This window comes from Ursus arctos, unplaced genomic scaffold, assembly GCF_023065955.2.
Source record: "Ursus arctos isolate Adak ecotype North America unplaced genomic scaffold, UrsArc2.0 scaffold_6, whole genome shotgun sequence".
Lineage (NCBI taxonomy): Eukaryota > Metazoa > Chordata > Mammalia > Carnivora > Ursidae > Ursus > Ursus arctos.
The window spans coordinates 62,619,172-62,637,382 of NW_026623078.1; the positions used below are offsets into that span (position 1 = coordinate 62,619,172).

The following is an 18,211-nucleotide window of genomic DNA, read 5'->3' on the forward strand; positions in this document are numbered from 1 at the left end:
CCCCTTGAATTATAGTTATCCAGTGCCTTTCTGAACCATCTGAGTCTTGAGTAAGAAACAGACAGCCTTAATTTTTCGGTAATTTTTAATTCACAGCACTTAAATCAATGCCTGACACATAGTAGGTACACATGCATGGCTGCTGTATTGAATTGAATATGTGTACTATGGCCTTTTAAATAGACTACCAAACTAACAAAGTTATCATCAAGGAAATTCAATCCAAAGAGAAACATTTACATGATTACGGTTGCTAAAGTTCTGAATTTACCAGCATGCATTCCTTTCAGGAAAGGCATCTTCAGCTATCTGAATTGCTCTTTTCACAATTTTAGCTTCATTGACTTCCATTTCAGAGATATTTTTAGCACACAGATATCAGCTACTGAGACATATTTGGTAATCAAATAAGATACCTGTTTATCATGAGTTCTAAAGCACTATGGGAATAATTACAGCATGAGTGCATGATGCTAGAAGTTTTTTGAGTTACAGCTGTCTTGGAGGACATAGTCATCTGTCTTACTATTTTCTTTTTCTTCCTCTGCCTCATTACTGGGTGATATAGATGAAAAGAGATCAAGATGTAAAATGGCAACTTACTGCATCAAAGTTGTGAACGCAATAGCCAAAGTCCACTAGGATTAATGTTAAATTCCCATGACTCGGGATTATGAAGTCTTGTCTACCTGCAGCTAATTCTTACTGTTTACAGGCTGAAATAGACTAAGAACAGATACCGAGAACTCCGCAATTCAAATTCAGTATTTTAAGCACAAAGCTTATTATTTTTCCCAAGTAAATCTATTCCTCTTCAAGTTTTTCCTAAAGTAACAGTTAACTATCTAGTGAGACTGTAAAATTAAAAACAGCAACAACAAAACACAGTCCCCCCTCCCAAAAAAAAAACCTGGGCCCTTAGTTCACTCTGTCCATTCTGTCCATAGTACAGATATGAATAAAGTAGATCATTCATGTTGAGCACTTTTGATATGCCACCCACCTGCTGAAGCATTTCTATGGGTTACATCATTTTGTTTTCATCATTAAAACACTCTTTGAAGTGGAAATTGATGTTATCTTCACTCTCCTGTTGAAGAAACTAAACCATAAAAAGATTAAGTAGCTTGCCCAAAGAGATTCATGTTTTAAAGTAAGATGTCTGAATTTAAATTCTGGCTTCCCTATATGCTAGTTATTTGATCCTGGGTGAATTACTTAATCAGTTAGGTAACCAACAATCTTGGTTTACAATAGACTGGAGGACATCCCGAAACACAGGATTTTTAAAGCTAAAATTGATACAGACCTGGAATAATTGATTATCCTTCCATATTTGAAAAATGAGCATAGTAAAAGTGTCCACCTTTAAGGGTTTTGTTGAGTATTAAATGATAATCTGTAGGACATTAGCATAATGACAGACTCATAGTGAGTGTTCAACAACTGCTAATTCTTATTGTCATTATTGCTGTAATTTTCTCCCTTATTTTCCTTGTCCTAGACTCTCTTGCTCTATTCCATCGTGCATATTGCCAGCCAAGTTATGGTATAAAACCTAGATTGATAATGCCACTCACATGCTAAAACGACAGGTTGACTCTGTATTGTCTAATTAATAAAGCATCTATTTTGTAATATAAGATTCTTCACGATTCATTCTTTACACTCTATAGCAAACTTCTTGAGGAGTACAAGGGATGGAAACAGAGCAAGCTCTGTGGTCACATATTTCAAGGTTTGATCCAGTTCTACAGTTTAACTGTGTGACCTTTGGAAATGCTAAACCTCTCTATATTTTAGATTTTTCATTTTTAAATGTGGGGCCATAGTATCGACCTTGTATTTTTGGGCACATTAGATAAAATGATTGTAAATTGTCTTGCCAATAATATGTCTCCAGTAAAAGCTCATGTATTTCTGGTCTCTGAGTTTTTTATATCTGCCTTCCCTTCCAAATCTATCAGTTTTTCATACTTATACACCCAACACAACAATACCAACACAGTGTCAATGCAGTATTTTTCCTCATTCCTACTGTTTTCTTTCCATATAATTTCCTATCTCAATTTATAGTTTGTAGAATTCTTGTAGTTGAAAACCCAGAAAAAAGAGTCACTTCTTCTATGGAAAATTTTCTAATTAAGTTTCGAATAGTCTTGCTGAACTTTCTATTTGTCTCCATTACGGAGTGTTTAACATCTAAAATTATTAATTTATTTAGTCAGTTACTTCCATTGCCATATTGTGAATCTCTAGAGGTTCACATGGTGTTTTGTAATTATGGAAATTAATACTCCTTTAAGAATCGGTAAAATTAATGGATAAAATGCCTTGTCATGCTCTCTTTTATATATGGGCTTAGGTTCAATCAAGGATTTGGCACTTAAAAAGGAGCTCACAATTCTTGATTAATAAATAACTAACTGAAAGAGTGAATAATGTATTCAAATGGGCATTATCCCTTGGTTGTTCCCTGATGAATTTATATATTTATCCTAAAGGTACTTTTATTTTTCAAAATATACTATGGAACTTCTCTGAGATGTATTGATAGATCCAAAGCTTGGGAATCTTAAAAGAAACCAGTCCCTAGGACTACAAAAAAACTAATCTGAAAGAAGCTACGTATTTGGAGAGATGAGGAAGATTCCTCATGTTGGCAACAAGACTGGGAAAGCATCTAGATTTTTCTGAAGTTGACAAGCCTTACACATTAGAGAAACAGAGACTGCAAATGGATGCAAAGAATGCTGGCAAAGAAATACTGGCAAACTCTCAGACAATGCATTAAAATTATATAAACTGAATTTAGTATATACATAGTTAGATTCATGGTTATATTCAATAAAAATATCTTTGAAATATTAAGATTAAGAAACTAGGCAGGAGAAGATCCATAAGACAGTAAAGCAAAAGTTGACCTAGATAATGGGGCTAACAACAGGCACTACATATGCACATTTTGAGTGTTCAAATATTCCAAGTGTTTCTCGAATTGGTCTGTTATGATGAAACATTGTAATAATTAGAAAAGCAAATCAAATATGTATAAATGCTCCTGTTGGTTTCCCATGGTAGTAACATGGGATAATTAGTTTGTATATGAGACTTTGCATAAATTCCTCACAGAGTTCCATGGCTTTAGAAGTAATTATTTATATTAGAAAAGCAATGTCATAACTGTGACAGTACATGGCATTAAAAAATTATGGGAAGTTATAACTAGTTTGTGGGAGGATTTTGTGAATGGATCTCTTGATTAACTCTGAAGTTTTATTATATGAAAACATGAAAGAGTATACAGTAATAGTCCTCGAATTATACAATAGGGGTCCAATGTGAATGTCACCTGGGAATGAATGGAGGATAAATTATGTGTGAGAAGATGTAATGTATACAATGATAGAACTGGATGTGGGATATGAGGAAAGGATTCAAAAAGAGGATCCAGAATAAAAAAAGAACATTACAGTGATTTGCAGAAGAGGAGGATGAAGAACAAGAAATTAAAAAAAAAAAAGATTGAAACGAAGAAAAAGATAACAAAGAAAAGCAAAAACAGTTTGAGTAGCCGCAGTGTAGAAGCAGGTGTTAACATATAGTGCTTATTCCATATGGGGAACAAATCAACATGCATGACTATTGTTTTCTAAGGAAAACTGCACATAGAATCTAAATACTATTATTATTAGGTAGGAGCTAGACATGAACAGTGGAAGGAACATCCCAAAGCAGAGTCCCCAAACCTTGAGGCAGAATGATGGAGACATGAGCTGGAGCCAAGGATGATGATAAGTAAGCTACGCATTATAACCCCAGGAGCTCAACATCTTGATCTTGTGGCTTTCAAGACTTTGGGCCTGATGGATCAAGAGTCACAGGTGCAGAATATGTGTTCTCCTCTTCCACCTCCGCCCCAAGGGTAATCCGTAGGCTCATAATGCATTTGCATTGTGGTTATAGCCCCCTGATGAAGAAAGACTGCCATGATCATGATCGTTCCAGTACAAACCTTGTAGGGTCAAAAACTCCCACTCCCAACCTGTGGGAGGAGTTTCCCAAATGATTGGAAGCAGCTTCCATTAGAGACCCCCCACTGTATATCACATCACAGCTCCTCCCAGCCCAGAGAGACCCAATAATTTCCAATTCCAAAACAACCTAGGGACTGGTTCCACCCCGAAAGCTGCCCACTTTCCTACCTGAAAAGTGTACTTTCATTTTAATAACTGCTTTGTGCTTGCTAGTTTCCTTTGGGCTATCGTTATTCTGAGCATGGATCCTCACATAACTCTTCTGAGGACTCCAAGGCCCCAGACCTCCACACAACGCAGACCTCTCATCTGTAACCTTATGACCCCTACTACTATGGGAGAAAATAGACCGAAGAGATCACAAATCTAATAGTTGGCAAAGCCAATACTCAAACTTTTGCTGGAAATCACTCTAAAAACAACAAATTATTATTAGTTTTGAGAGTAATGTACAAAGAATCTTTTGTCTAAAGTGCTGGTTGGTCTAGATTACAGCTGGAATAGAGGGTATTGACCCATAGATAACACAGAATTATATCGTAAATATGTAATTATTTCTTATACCAAATCAACAAAGAGAGCTGATGCATTTCCTTCTGTTGTTCAGGAGTTGACAGGAAAGTGGGGATAATATAAGCGGGAGAAATAGAACTTAGGTGTCCTAGAAAGTTTATGGCAAAGGGGCCACAATTCATACACCACATAGCATGATGCCAATGCCTATGAGGATTCTCTTATTGTGTGTCTGACTTCCTTTGTCCCTCAGTTTCCTTTTCTTTTTTTCTTAAGTTTTTATTTAAATTCCAAATATTTAACATAAAGTGTAATATTAGTTTCAGGTGTAGAATTTAGTGATTCAACACACGTACAACACCTGGTGCTCATCACAAGTACACTCCTTAATCCCCATTACCTACTTCACCCACCTCCCCTCTGGCAACCATCACTTTGTTCTCTAGTTAAGAGTCTGTTTCTTGGTTTGCCTCTCTCTTTTTTCCCCTATGCTCATTTGTTTTGTTTCTTAAATTCCACATATGAGTGAAATCATATGGTACTTTCCCTCAGTTTTCTGAAGTTAAAATACCATCTAACCTTGAAACATGGTACCCACAAGATTAGCTAAAAGATTTTGAAGGTATACCATGTGACAGGAACAGTTCTTAACACTTTTCTTATATTAACTTATTTTCTCTTCCCAAAAATCTTACAAGATTCACCACACTATTATCGTCACTTTATAGATAAAGAAATGAGCACAGAGAGATGAACCAAGGTCAAAGCTAGGAGAGGAGGACATTTGGTCTGAGATGCCACATAATTATTAACCTGAATAAGGTGCAAATTTCCAGAATAATGTGGATCACTAGATTATGAATGATTAGAAGATGAGTGTAAATAAATTCAGGATCTTATTCCTATTATAATTTATTTATTAACAAGTATTCAGGAACTGACAGGTCTATAGGTGATGATATTAATATTTTACATATTTATAGAAAATCACAGTTTAGGGGCACCTGGGTGATTCAGTTGGTTAAGCATCTGACTTTGGCTCAGGTTATGATCTTGGGGTCCTGGGATCCATCCCCACTCAGGCTTCCCACTTAGCAGGGAGTCTGCTTGTCCCTCTCCTTCTCCCTCTGCCCCTCCCCCCACTTAATGCACGCTCTCTCTCTCTCAAATAAATAAATAAATAAATAAATAAAATCTTAAAAAAATTTACAGTTTAGGAAACACTTTCACATACATCCCAGTTGATCCTCACAAGAAACCTAAAAAGTCACCAGCAAGGAGACAGCGACTCATAAAGAAAATTGTTTGCCTTTCATGAATTGGTGATGACTTTCTATTCTTACCATTTCACACTGAATATCCTCTCCTCACTCTTCTTTTGCCTTCAATTTTATATATATTGTCATGTATGTTTTGTTTTATAATGTTGTGCAATTAACTACTTTCTTGTAAGAATGCATAATGCATGTATCATACAGCCATGGTTTGAAAATGTGCATTTTATCTTTCTATCTAGGTTGGGAACAAGCCTTATGTCTTATACTTTATTTCTGTACACCACAGAAACTGAAGGGCATATTGTACTTGGTAAATACTGTTGCTAATTTGAGGTTTTTGTTAAGCAGCTTTTTGAAAGCTTAGTAGACGGGCCTTTTGATCTCCTTTTCTATTGCACAACACTCAAGAAACCACTAAGGCTCACAGATTTTGCACTGAAATAGGATTCACAGACATAAAAGTGACTTATCTGGCAAAAACAAATGAACATTTTTTAAAAAATATATATACTCATCTTTTACACTGACAGAGGTATTTAACCTGAAAAGCAAGATGAAACTAGAGAAATCGTGATGAATACGTACATGATAAGGTACTACCACCTTCACTTCATTATATTGAGAAGACATTGAAATGCAGTCTTCCCAAGGTTACAGTGGGCGAATGAAGCTACTTATAGATTACCAATTCTTGTTAAGTTATTAGGGAAGGAAAAAGAGACAGCTGCACGACAGTTTCACAGTTGGTGCAATTTCATTTAGCTCCAAGGATAACAAGCACAACTTGAAAGCACGAATACATTACGGTAGATAACAAAAGCTGTTAGATTTATTTGTGTTAGCTTCCCTACACAGGGACAATGAAAAGAACTCATGGTTGAAGACTCTTTCAAGGTCAAGAAAGCTATCATTCTGTTCCTCAATTTTATTTTTTTAATAAAAGTCACCCAAAATGAACATACAACTTTTGAGTGGTCTTAGATATTGCATGTATCTGAAAAAAAGCAGACCCCCTAGACCCATGCTCATAGTATTATTGCAAATAAAATAATATATTCTTAAGTGTTTCGTGAAATGCTCATATGACTTATTTTATAAAGAAAAAATATTTGTATAGTAAGAGATCTTTGCAGTTTTAAGTTATACCAACAATGTGTGGAATATGCATTCTGGAGATGATTTTGCCTCCAGAGAGCTTGCTGGCAGTAACAAATATACTCTAGCATTTTTATAAGTAGGTACTAAGGAATTCTGAAGTTTATGGAATCACGAAATATATGTCAGACACATTTGGGAAATTCTGAGTTAAAGTTAAACTATTATTGGGGCGCCTGGGTGGCACAGCGGTTAAGCGTCTGCCTTCGGCTCAGGGCGTGATCCCAGCGTTATGGGATCGAGCCCAACATCGGGCTCCTCTGCTATGAGCCTGCTTCTTCCTCTCCCACTCCCCCTGCTTGTGTTCCCTCTCTCGCTGGCTGTCTCTATCTCTGTCAAATAAATAAATAAAATCTTTAAAAAAAAAGTTAAACTATTATTATTTACCAAAATATTCAGAATTTCTAGTGTACTAATGTGCACTGTGAGTTTTCAAAAATAAGGAGACTTTATATTTAGTGTGTCTAAAACACATTTATCCTTTGAAATACTTTTTCACTGAAGACTATTAACTTCGTTTCTCCTAGAACAAAATTCAGGACATGCTAAATTGGCCTTTTAACCCATCCAGATTGAGTTTATATTTCTAAAATGGAAAGGGGCTATTGGAAAATGTTTTTGGGTTGCTGAATAAGAGAGGATTTCAAAGTATCTTCCATAAAAAATATTCCAGTGCTGTATTTTTAAAATTTTATGAAAATCTTTACCTCTTTAAAAGATGTTTTCTACATTAGTGTGGCAAAAGAAAATTGTAAGCTAAATTTTATAAAATTGTTTACTTAGCTATGATCTTAGGTGTCTTTATGCTCTTCAGGTTAACAAACATTTGTTTGATAACCAAACAAATTTTGAAATTTTGCTAGGTGATATCAATATGTAGATGAAAGGCATGAACTCCGTCTTCAGGAAATTGAATATGTTAGAAGAAACCAACAAAAACATAAGTAAATATGTTAAGAGCTGTAGTCAAAATGTTAACATGGTGCCAAGGGAACCAGAATTAACAGGAGAATTCTCGGAAGGTTTTGCATAAAATGTGACTTTAAGTTTGGCCTTAAAGGATGACTTCAAATTGGAAGTCGAGAAAAGGAAGAGTGGCCTGTCACACAGAGAAAAACTGAATCTAAAGGCATGGAGACATGAAATAGCATCGTATATGTTCAAGGAATGGTAGAAATTACCTAATGGCCATATGCGTTTCCTTTGAATATGACCAATGTGATACCATTTTATTGACTTATTTTCCGAAATCAATATGGCATTGAAATAACAAAATTTAACATGAACAACTAATATGAATAGTTACCTTTAAGAAGCTATCCACTTAGTTTATTAACCTTTCTGCCCCCATAATCATAATTAATGACTTAAATGAAAGTATGATTGTTTATATCAATGCCTGATTTTACTGCGTTTTCTTAAAAATAAAAAATGGGGATGAAATATTTTAAAAAGCACATGAGTGGTTTAACACCTGTTTTTATGTAGCCATTACAGACTTGCTAAATTTCCTGGCATTTAACTTTCTCTACTAATGGTGTCTCACTCCATCTTTATCAGTCCCTGATAGTATATTTTACTTTCTGTTGTTCTCTTCAAAACCACCTTTAATTAGTAATGCTTTCTTTTAGCAATGTTCCTATACTACAAGGTCCTTATTTCTACTCAGATTCAGTGGTAGCTGGGTCCTGGAAAAGAAGCCAGCTCGGGTATCAGTCCTTCCTGCCAGTAATAACAATTGATTTTCTTCTTCCAAAATTGAAATCAGTGAGGAGAGAAACTCCAAATAATAATCAATGTCCACTGCACTAACCATGTCATAGTTAATTAAGTAAAATATGCTTTATTTTTCTCTTTTAAACAACTCTCTAAGGGATGAATTGGAAAGAGGATTTAATTATGCTTTCAGTGTACCTCAGAGTGCTCAGACTTTGTGGTGAAAGAAGATTCCCATTGGGAATCATAAGTGATTACTATATGGAACACTGTGGAGCTCTTAGATGAACCAGAAGACCTTGTATTCTATATGTGAACTGTGGGTTACACAGGTAAACCAAGTGCAGGACTGTGTGCAATGTGGAAATACTTAACAACTTCAGGTACAATTAGCAAGTGTTCAGGAGCAATCTCAAAGTTTTAATAAAGCATTGTGCTGGAGAACAAGACTAATCAGGGTGTATTCAAGAGGTTAAGTTACCAGTCCTATTAATTACATGTAGATTTGAGTTTAAAATCTTTCACAATGTTTTACTTCCCCTCTAGTACACAGAATATACACAGAATATACATTTATATTCCACTTATTCAGCACATTTTCATCATTTGATCTATAAAATTACACTCTAGGAAGGTTGTATCAATTACACCTCTGTCAACCATGGATGATTACTGTATTCCTTATCTCAACACTAGATCCCAACCAGTGTTAGCCATCCTATCTATGGACCTAGGATTTCATATCTTGGGAGACTTCCCTGAATCCCCAAGATTTTAACATACTCTTCTGTATTTTTTTTTTTTAGGAATTTCATAGTTTCATTCTTTACTTTTAAATTTTTAATCTATCTGGCATTTATTTTGCTTGAGGTATGAGATGGATACATTAACCTTTCCCCTCTAGTGGATAGCCAGTCGTTTCAAAGCCATTTAATGAATACACCATTCTTGCTCTGCTGACTTGAAATGCTACAACATGGTAATGGATCTGGACTCTCTATTCTGTTTCACTGTTCTGTTATTATTGTGCCAATAACAAAGTTTAATTACTGCATCTTTACAGTACATGATCTTTACAGGAGCTCCCTACTTTATGCTTATTTTTTTTTTCAGAATCTTCCTGTCCCCACTTAAAAATGGATTCTCCTGATTACATTAAAAATAATTGCCATGTCAACAACCCCAAAAATCCAGTCAGTATTTTTATTGATATGGCATTTGAGTTATAGACAATTTGGAGAGAAATGTCATCTTTACACTATTGGTTTTTAACCATGCAGGACACCATGTATTTCTTCATTTCTTCTGGACTACTTTACTGTTCTTCTAAAGTTATCTTTATAATTAGTATCTTTCAACACAGTAGATTTAATTTTATGCAGACCACTAACGCTCCTAAGAGCACTAAAGATATGTAGTAGTATGGATCTAACTATTTTCCAGTCATGACTCTGTACCAAGGTCAACTTTGGATAAATATGTTTTTTGATCCTAAAAAAGAATGCATGATCTAAAACTTTAAAGCAATGAAGAGCAAGTTTAAATGTGTTGATGAAACTGAGTGGTTTTCGAGGGGTAGAAGAAAGTTGGACAAAGAATGTGTTTAAAATTTAAGATGATCTCAGAACAGTCTTGTGCATATTCCTTTTCACTGCATGGAAAAGAGGAAGGAGTTCAGCATCATTAGTAATTAGTGAAATGAAAATAAAACCCACACCCATTCCTATGACTGTAATCAAAAAGACACTAATTAGTATTGGTGAGAATGTGAAAAAATTGGAACTCCTATGCATTGCTGGTGGGAATGTAAAATAGTACTGTTTCTTTGGAAAAGTTTAACAGTTCCTCACAAAGTTAATCATAATGTTCCTCTATGATCCAACAATTCCACACCTGAGCAAATATACAAGAGAAATGAAAACATATGTTTACGGAAACATATGTTTACAAAAACATGTTTACGGAAAAACTTGTACACCAATGTTCGTAGCAGCGTAATAGCCCAAAAGTAAAACAAACTAATTGTTCATTAACTGATGAATAGATAAATAAAATGTGATACGATGTAATGTTACTTGGTACTAAAAAGAAATAAAGTATTAATACACACGCCAACATGATTAAACCTTGAAAACCTTATGCTAGGTTTAAAAACTGTATGGAGGGGCACCTGGGTGGCACAGTCGTTAAGCGTCTGCCTTCGACTCAGGGCGTGATCCCGGCGTTATGGGATCGAGCCCCACATCAGGCTTTCCTGCTAGGAGCCTGCTTCTTCCTCTCCCACTCCCCCTGCTTGTGTTCCCTCTCTCGCTGGCTGTCTCTCTCTGTGTCAAATAAATAAAATAAAATCTTTTAAAAAAACAAAAACTGTATGGTGACTAACATAACATAATAAAAAATAAAAATTTAAAAATTAAAAAAAGGCCAGTTACAAAATGTCACATATTTTATGACTCAATTTATATGAAATGCCCAGAATAGACAATGTATGGAGATAGAATTAGTGTCTGCCTTGGGTTGGGGGATTGCTGGAGGGAAGGAAGGTGAGAAGCTGCTGAGAGGTGCAGGGTTTCTTGGGCAGGTGTAAAAATGTTTGAAAATTAGATTGTGTTGTGTACTAAAACACACTGAATTATATATTAATAAGGGGTGGACTGTATAGTAAGTGAATTATATTTTAATTATGCTCTTTAAAGAAAACATAAGGATTTCTTTTGTTATTCACAATAGGAAGTGATTTATATACTTTTTGCATGCACTGTCAATTATTTGGAATGGCTAAAATTATATTTATCTCTGTTCTGTAAAAAACCTAACTTTTGGTTAGATCCTAAATAACTTTTGACAATATTCCAAGAGCAAACCACGACAGAGTTTTGGCTCTGTTTAAAATGTGCAGTGGTATCTGTATTTGGATTAGCCAAGTTTGTCTGCAATATTAACTTTGTAGATTTAAAAATGCTTATTAATAAATAAATTGCAGAGAAATAGAAGTTTTAGCCAGTTTGCAAAATACTTTTATGTTTAGAAATGAATTTTCCAATTTCAAAATGCAACTGGGTAAGAGAGCTATGATTCGGCCTTTGCACAACTGAGTAATCAGAAAGCTCAGAAAAATGTGAAATTCACAAAAAAAATTCTGACTCTGATGACCAACCCATTTTCCAGAATTCTAATGGCCTCCTCATTGCCCCACCATGGTCAAATCATGAAAATGAGCACAAAATATGCTGGGCTAAAATAAAAATATATCTCTTCCTCCACTTTTTGGGGAGGGGGGCTCTCAGATAAAAAATGGAGTGGCCATATAAAAATTATGACACTTTATGCCTTTGGGTATGCCTTTGGGTATGACTTTTGAAGCATTCAGATCACTGGATCATTGAGTAGTTCTATTTTTAATATTTTGAGGAAACGCCATACTGTTTTCTACAATGGCTGTCCCCAGTTAGCATTCTCACCAACAGTGCAAGAGGGTTCTTCTCCACATTCTTGCCAACACTTGTTGTTTCTTGCATTTTTGAGATTAGCCATTCTGACAGGTGTGAGGTGACATCATATTGTAGTTTTGATTTGCATTTCCCTGATGAGTGACATTGAGCATCTTTTCATATGTCTGTTGGCCATCTGTATTTCTTCTTTGGAGAAATGTCTGTTCATGTCTTTTTCCCACTTTTTAAATTGGGTTATATGTTTTTTGGGTGTTGAGTTCTATCAGTTCTTTACATATTTTGTATACTAACGCTTTATTAGATATGTCATTTGCAAATATCTTCTCCCATTCAATAGGTTGTCATTCAATAGGTTGAGTTTCGTTGTTTATTTCTTTTACTGTGCATACAGAGACTTTTAATTTTGATGTAGTTCTAGTAGTTTATTTTTGCTTTTATTTCCCTTGCCTCAAGAGACACATCTAGAAAAATGTTGCTATGGCCAATGTCAGAGAAATACTGTCTGTGCTTTTTTCATGGATTTTTATGGATTCAGGTCCCACATTTAGGTCTTTCATCCATTTTGAATTTATTTTTGTGGTTGGTGTAAGAAAGTGATCCCATTTCATTGTTTTTCAGTTTTCTCAACACCATTTGTTGAAGAGACTGTCTTTTCCCCATTATATATTTATTCCTCCTTTGTCAAAGATTAATTAACCATATAATTGTGCGTTTATTTCAGGGTTTTCTATTCTATTCTATTGCTGTATGTGTCTATTTTTACATTAGTACCATTCAGTTTTAATTGCTACTGCTTTGTAATATAACTTGAAGTCTGGAATTAGTAAAATCTTAAAGATATAAAAGGCATTGTGTAAGAATATTCAATACCAAAATTATATGACATATAAACTTTTATATCCTGCTTTTCTTTATAAAACAAATTGATAAGTTGATGAAGCTTTATAAGATTAGGACATTAAGATGATGTATAAAATTTTGATTCTGCATTTTATATTTAGCACTTTAACTGAAAATGTTGACATATGAATAGATATTCTTCAAAACAATTTTAATATCTGCATAGGATATTATCACGGGGAAAAATAACAATATTTGTATTTACTGAGCAATTACGATATACCAGGCACTTTACATATTTAATCTTCGCAACAGTATTTTAATAGGTACTATTATTGTCAACATTTTACAAACAGGAAATCTGAGGCTGAGCTAGAAGAAGATAGAGCTGATATTTGAATATGACCCCAAAGCCCACATTCCCAACCATTAAATTATACTGTTAACTTAGTGTTAAGAATTATCATTTTAAATATCACACAGTATTTGAGTAAGCTCATATATCATGACTATACTCTGGACTTTCTTGACATTTAACTAAACTATAAATTTCCTTTCATTTTAAATGACACCAGAATGTATTCTCCGTAAGGGTAAGAACTTTTATCTGTTCTTTTTTTAAAGATTTTATTTATTTATTCGACAGAGATAGAGACAGCCAGCAAGAGAGGGAACACAAGCAGGGGGAGTGGGAGAGGAAGAAGCAGGCTTCTAGCAGAGGAGCCTGATGTGGGGCTCGATCCCATAACGCCGGGATCACGCCCTGAGCCGAAGGCAGACGCTTAACCGCTGTGCCACCCAGGCGCCCCAGAACTTTTATTTGTTTTATTCCATGTTGCAATGACAGTTATAGCACATAAGAGGCACTTGATACATATTTTTCATTGAATAAATGAACACCATAAAAAACGATTTCATCAATATAGGGTTTTTTTTTTTTCTTATTAATGCTTATACTACTGGTAAGTAAAAACAACTATAACATCAGTAGGGAAGGGAAATATTTACCATGCAATCCTAACAAAAATTGCCAATGGTGAGGAAGCAGAAACAAATGGATTGAGCTAAAGATTGGGAAGTGAATTGAAACGTTTTTTTAGTTACAGTTCACAGAAGGGACAGTATGGGTTGAAAGCAATGTGGAGGTTATAAGAATTTGAAAAAGGAAAAGTTATCAATTAGTATAAAGTGGATTATTTAAAAATACACAATCCCCAAATACCTGTGGCTTACAACAGCAAAGATATATTTCTCAAATATTCCACATATATATCATGACAGGATGTGTTTAGAGATGCTCAGAAATGCAGTAACTGTATTGAGTAGTGCCAATAATTCTTCCTCAATAGGAACCAAGCACTTAGTCATCTTAAACCAGCAAATTAAAGGCTTTGCCCAGAATTCTCTCTCTCTCTCTCTATCTCTTTCTCTCTCTCTCTCTCTCTCACACACACACAACTTTTAATTCACACTTACTGTCTTTATTCAGCTGCAAGGACATCAGAAAGTATGATACTACCATTATGGGGTGCCCTACACAGAGCCAACTGGATCTATTTGGCAAATCAAGCTAATGGTTACAAATCAGGTCAGCATAAGTAAGACTTACAGAAACAATTGCATATGGAGAACAAAAAAATTCTAAAAAAAAAAAATGAATATGGTTTCAATCCTGAGTGACAGAGTGGGCAATGGTACTTTATTTCAAAATGTGAGAAAAGTGCAGACGTAGGAAAGGAGAATGAATTTGTATTTACATACCTTGAGTTTGAGAAAGGAGCTGAACCTCCAGAAACAGGCTTTGGAGACATAAAGTGAAGAAAAGTGAGTGAAAGGAGAGGCAGTAACTAAGAAAGCATGAAAAAGAGGTGGGGAGAGACAGAGAGACTGATCTGGAGCATGGTGAATCTATAAAAAGGGTTACAGTTAATAAAGGGAGCAATGTAGGAAGGAGAAAGAAAAAGGCTAAGGACAAGAACCTGGAAGGATGTTTTGTTTATTTAGGCTAGCAGAAGGAAGAACAGGAGCCACCAAAGGCATCAATGTATGCAAGGGAAGGAAGAATGCTGAGAATGAGCGGGTGCTCTGAAATATCCAGTACCACCAGCAAGACAAGGAGGTTTAGGGTCTTCAATAAACAGAAAAGAGAAAGAGAGCAGACTTAACAGCAAGACAGTAAGAAAGGAGTGATAAGGAAACAGATTGGAAATAATTAGTGTTAGTTTTTCAAGAAGGTTGACAACGAAAGAACAAGATTGACACGTTAGCCATTTAACACAATCACAGAATCATGAGCAGACACGTTTGGTGGAGACCCTTGCTTATATATACATTCCAGAGGGAAGGATTCATTTAACACAGGGGGGAAATAAAGGAAAAAAAGATATTATGAAAAGGATTGTATAAAATAGAACAAGGCCGTTGGGAATTGTAATGTCCAAAACAAAAAGAAATTGGGTTTGTACTAAGAAAAATACATTTTTCAGTGACAGAATTTAAATTTAAGGAAGAACACCAAAGATAGGGAGAAATTTTGAAGTAGAGCAAAGGTACTAAATTCGTTTCATTCCTAAACAAATAAAGTGAAGTTATAGAGTGGTAATTGTGGATGTAGAGACAGTGACAATATTTTTGGTGGCATATAAAATTAACACTTAGTAGTCACTCAATATGTGTTTGTTAATGAAATAATGAAAGAGAATAAAAATATTTTAATGAGTTGGACAATAATATGTAATAAGAGAAAAATTCTTGGAAAAAATATAAATTATATTATTCTTTGTCGTTGTTAATTATTTTGCCACTCTCACAATCACTTAAACTGGCACTCCCTGTCATCTTCAACCCTTCCCCTATATACCTGTGTCAGTTTTCTTTTTTTAAATTTCACTGTGATATGTTCTCTGTATGGTTTTGATGCCTGTGCATGCTTAATCCTCAGTTCAAGACCTCATACATCTTACCTAAACAAATGTCAAATTATTTGTTTTCCTTATCTGCTATTATCACTGCTCCTTCAGTGCACTAGTCTTACAAACACTATCTTCTTAACCAGTGCAACTTCTTAAACAAATCAGTGCCAACTCTTCTCCTTCAAAGAAAAAAAAAATGTAGTTTTCCTCCTTCCATGATAACAAAATGAAAGGTAATATCATGACACTCAAAACCCTCCATATTCTGGTTACAACTTACTTATCTTTCCAGTCATACTAGTATGTTCCCCAGGTTACACATGCACTGCACATTCCCAGTAATAGGAGAATTTCTGCATTTCCCAAGACCAGAACACCTTTTTCCTGTCTCCGTCTCCAAGATACCACTAATCTTCAGCATTAATTTCAAATAATATTTCCTCTAGGATATTTTCCCAGATTTCCTCTGAGAAAACCACATCCCACCCCCAGATTCTCTAGTTCCACTTTGTTTCAGTGACATGCCTTCCTCTTTCATTCACTGTGAGCTTTAACCACAGGGTATTATTCATTTGTACTGCCCACCAACTAGAGTATATTACAGGTCCTTAATTTATTAAATTGTCACCTGAAAACCCAAGACCCCTCCAAATTGCCTCAAGTTGAAGGTCATTTACTGAACCTAAATGCATCCTTCAGCTTTGTAAAATGTAAATGAAGAAAGGAAGCAGATTTAGTAAAAGCGTAAATTTAAAAACCTATCAGGATCCATTAGTCTTTCTGTATACTAAACTCAATATTAATATTTCGCTTTTATATTATGGTCATAAGATGAAGGCATGTAGTTCTGCAGTGATATTTCCTCCTCAGTACAATCATTATATAACTAGATGCACACGCTACTTGCTTAAAGAAACCGAAGTATACCAAACTTGTACACTCCTTAAATGCAAAACTTAGGGCAAAATTATAACATATCCAATAATAAATATATACAATAACCTGAATATAGACTAAATTGTAAGGGGAATTTTGCTGACATGCTAGAACTGCTAAAAGTAACCAGTGTTCTTTTTTAATTTATAATCATAAGTAATTTAATGCTAAAAAAATTCGAAGGTCATACAGTTATAAATTTAGCTGAAGTAATCATTTTGTTTTTCATAGCCTGACCAAAATTTTATTCTTTACAGTACATTCTTTTCAGATAGCAGAATGTTTTTATAGTTTTGATTTCATTAGGCAATGCTTTCTTTTTTTATATTTGTTCAGCATCTACAAAAAAAGTTTTACTGATAGGCAAAATGACCTCTTCATTTTATCATCTCTATTCAGCAGATTCATTAAGTTTGCCAATTATATGAAGAGAATTTAATTTTTTTCATTTTGCCCAAGTAAATTCATGAAAATAGATTTTACATACTTTATATTCATTTAATTAAAAACTACCCTTTGTTTGAATGTTACCTATTACAGAGTATAAATAGGACTTAAAAGAATTTGAACAGTATTCAGTTGTGCTGAAAATAATTATTAAATCATTTGCATCTTTTGCTACCTTCCTAATACGGCTATCTATTATTTTTAAACAAACTAAAAGACTAAGGCAAGTGACAGCTATTTTTTGAAAAGCATAAATATTTTAAAATATTTATCAAATTTAGATTAATAATGTGGTTTTTAAATTTTATCATATTCAACAACAAAAATAATTTGAGAACATGAAAACCTTTTGAAAAAATAAAGGTATCAATTAAAAATTGGGGGGGAGAACTCTTTTCACCAATACACCAAGAAATACAAATTAAACAAAATACTATGATTAGTTCTTCAAATTAACATACACACATTTTAATGGTAATACCCCTAACACTAATGTTAATGAAATTGTAGAAAAATGTGCTTCATACTCCTGCTGTTAGGAGATGAATATCAAGAGCCTTAAAAACTGGCCATTTCATCAAGAAAGGAACAGAGATAATCTCCAGAAACAATGACAGAACAAGCAATAAAATGGCACTAGATATATATCTATCAGTAATTACTCTGAATGTAAATGGACTAAATGCTCCAATAAAAAGACACAGGGTGTCAGAATGGATTTTAAAAAAAATAAAATAAGACCCATCTGTATGCTGCCTACAACAGATTCATTTTAGACCTAAAGACACCTGCAGATTGAATGTGAGGGGATAGAAAAACATTTATCATGCAAATGGTTGTCGAAGAAAACTGGAGTAGCCATACTTATATCAGACAAACTAGACTTTAAGACAAAGGCTGTAATGAGATGAAGAAGGGCACTATAT

The 18,211-nt window shown here is 34.4% G+C and overlaps 1 protein-coding gene across 3 annotated transcripts in view; it reads right to left on the minus strand.

The window, feature by feature from the left end:
• CSMD3 (CUB and Sushi multiple domains 3) overlaps window positions 1–18,211 on the minus strand; it is a 1,143,082-nt gene that overhangs the window by 1,082,422 nt on the left and 42,449 nt on the right. The gene's annotated exons all lie outside the window — the stretch shown is intronic.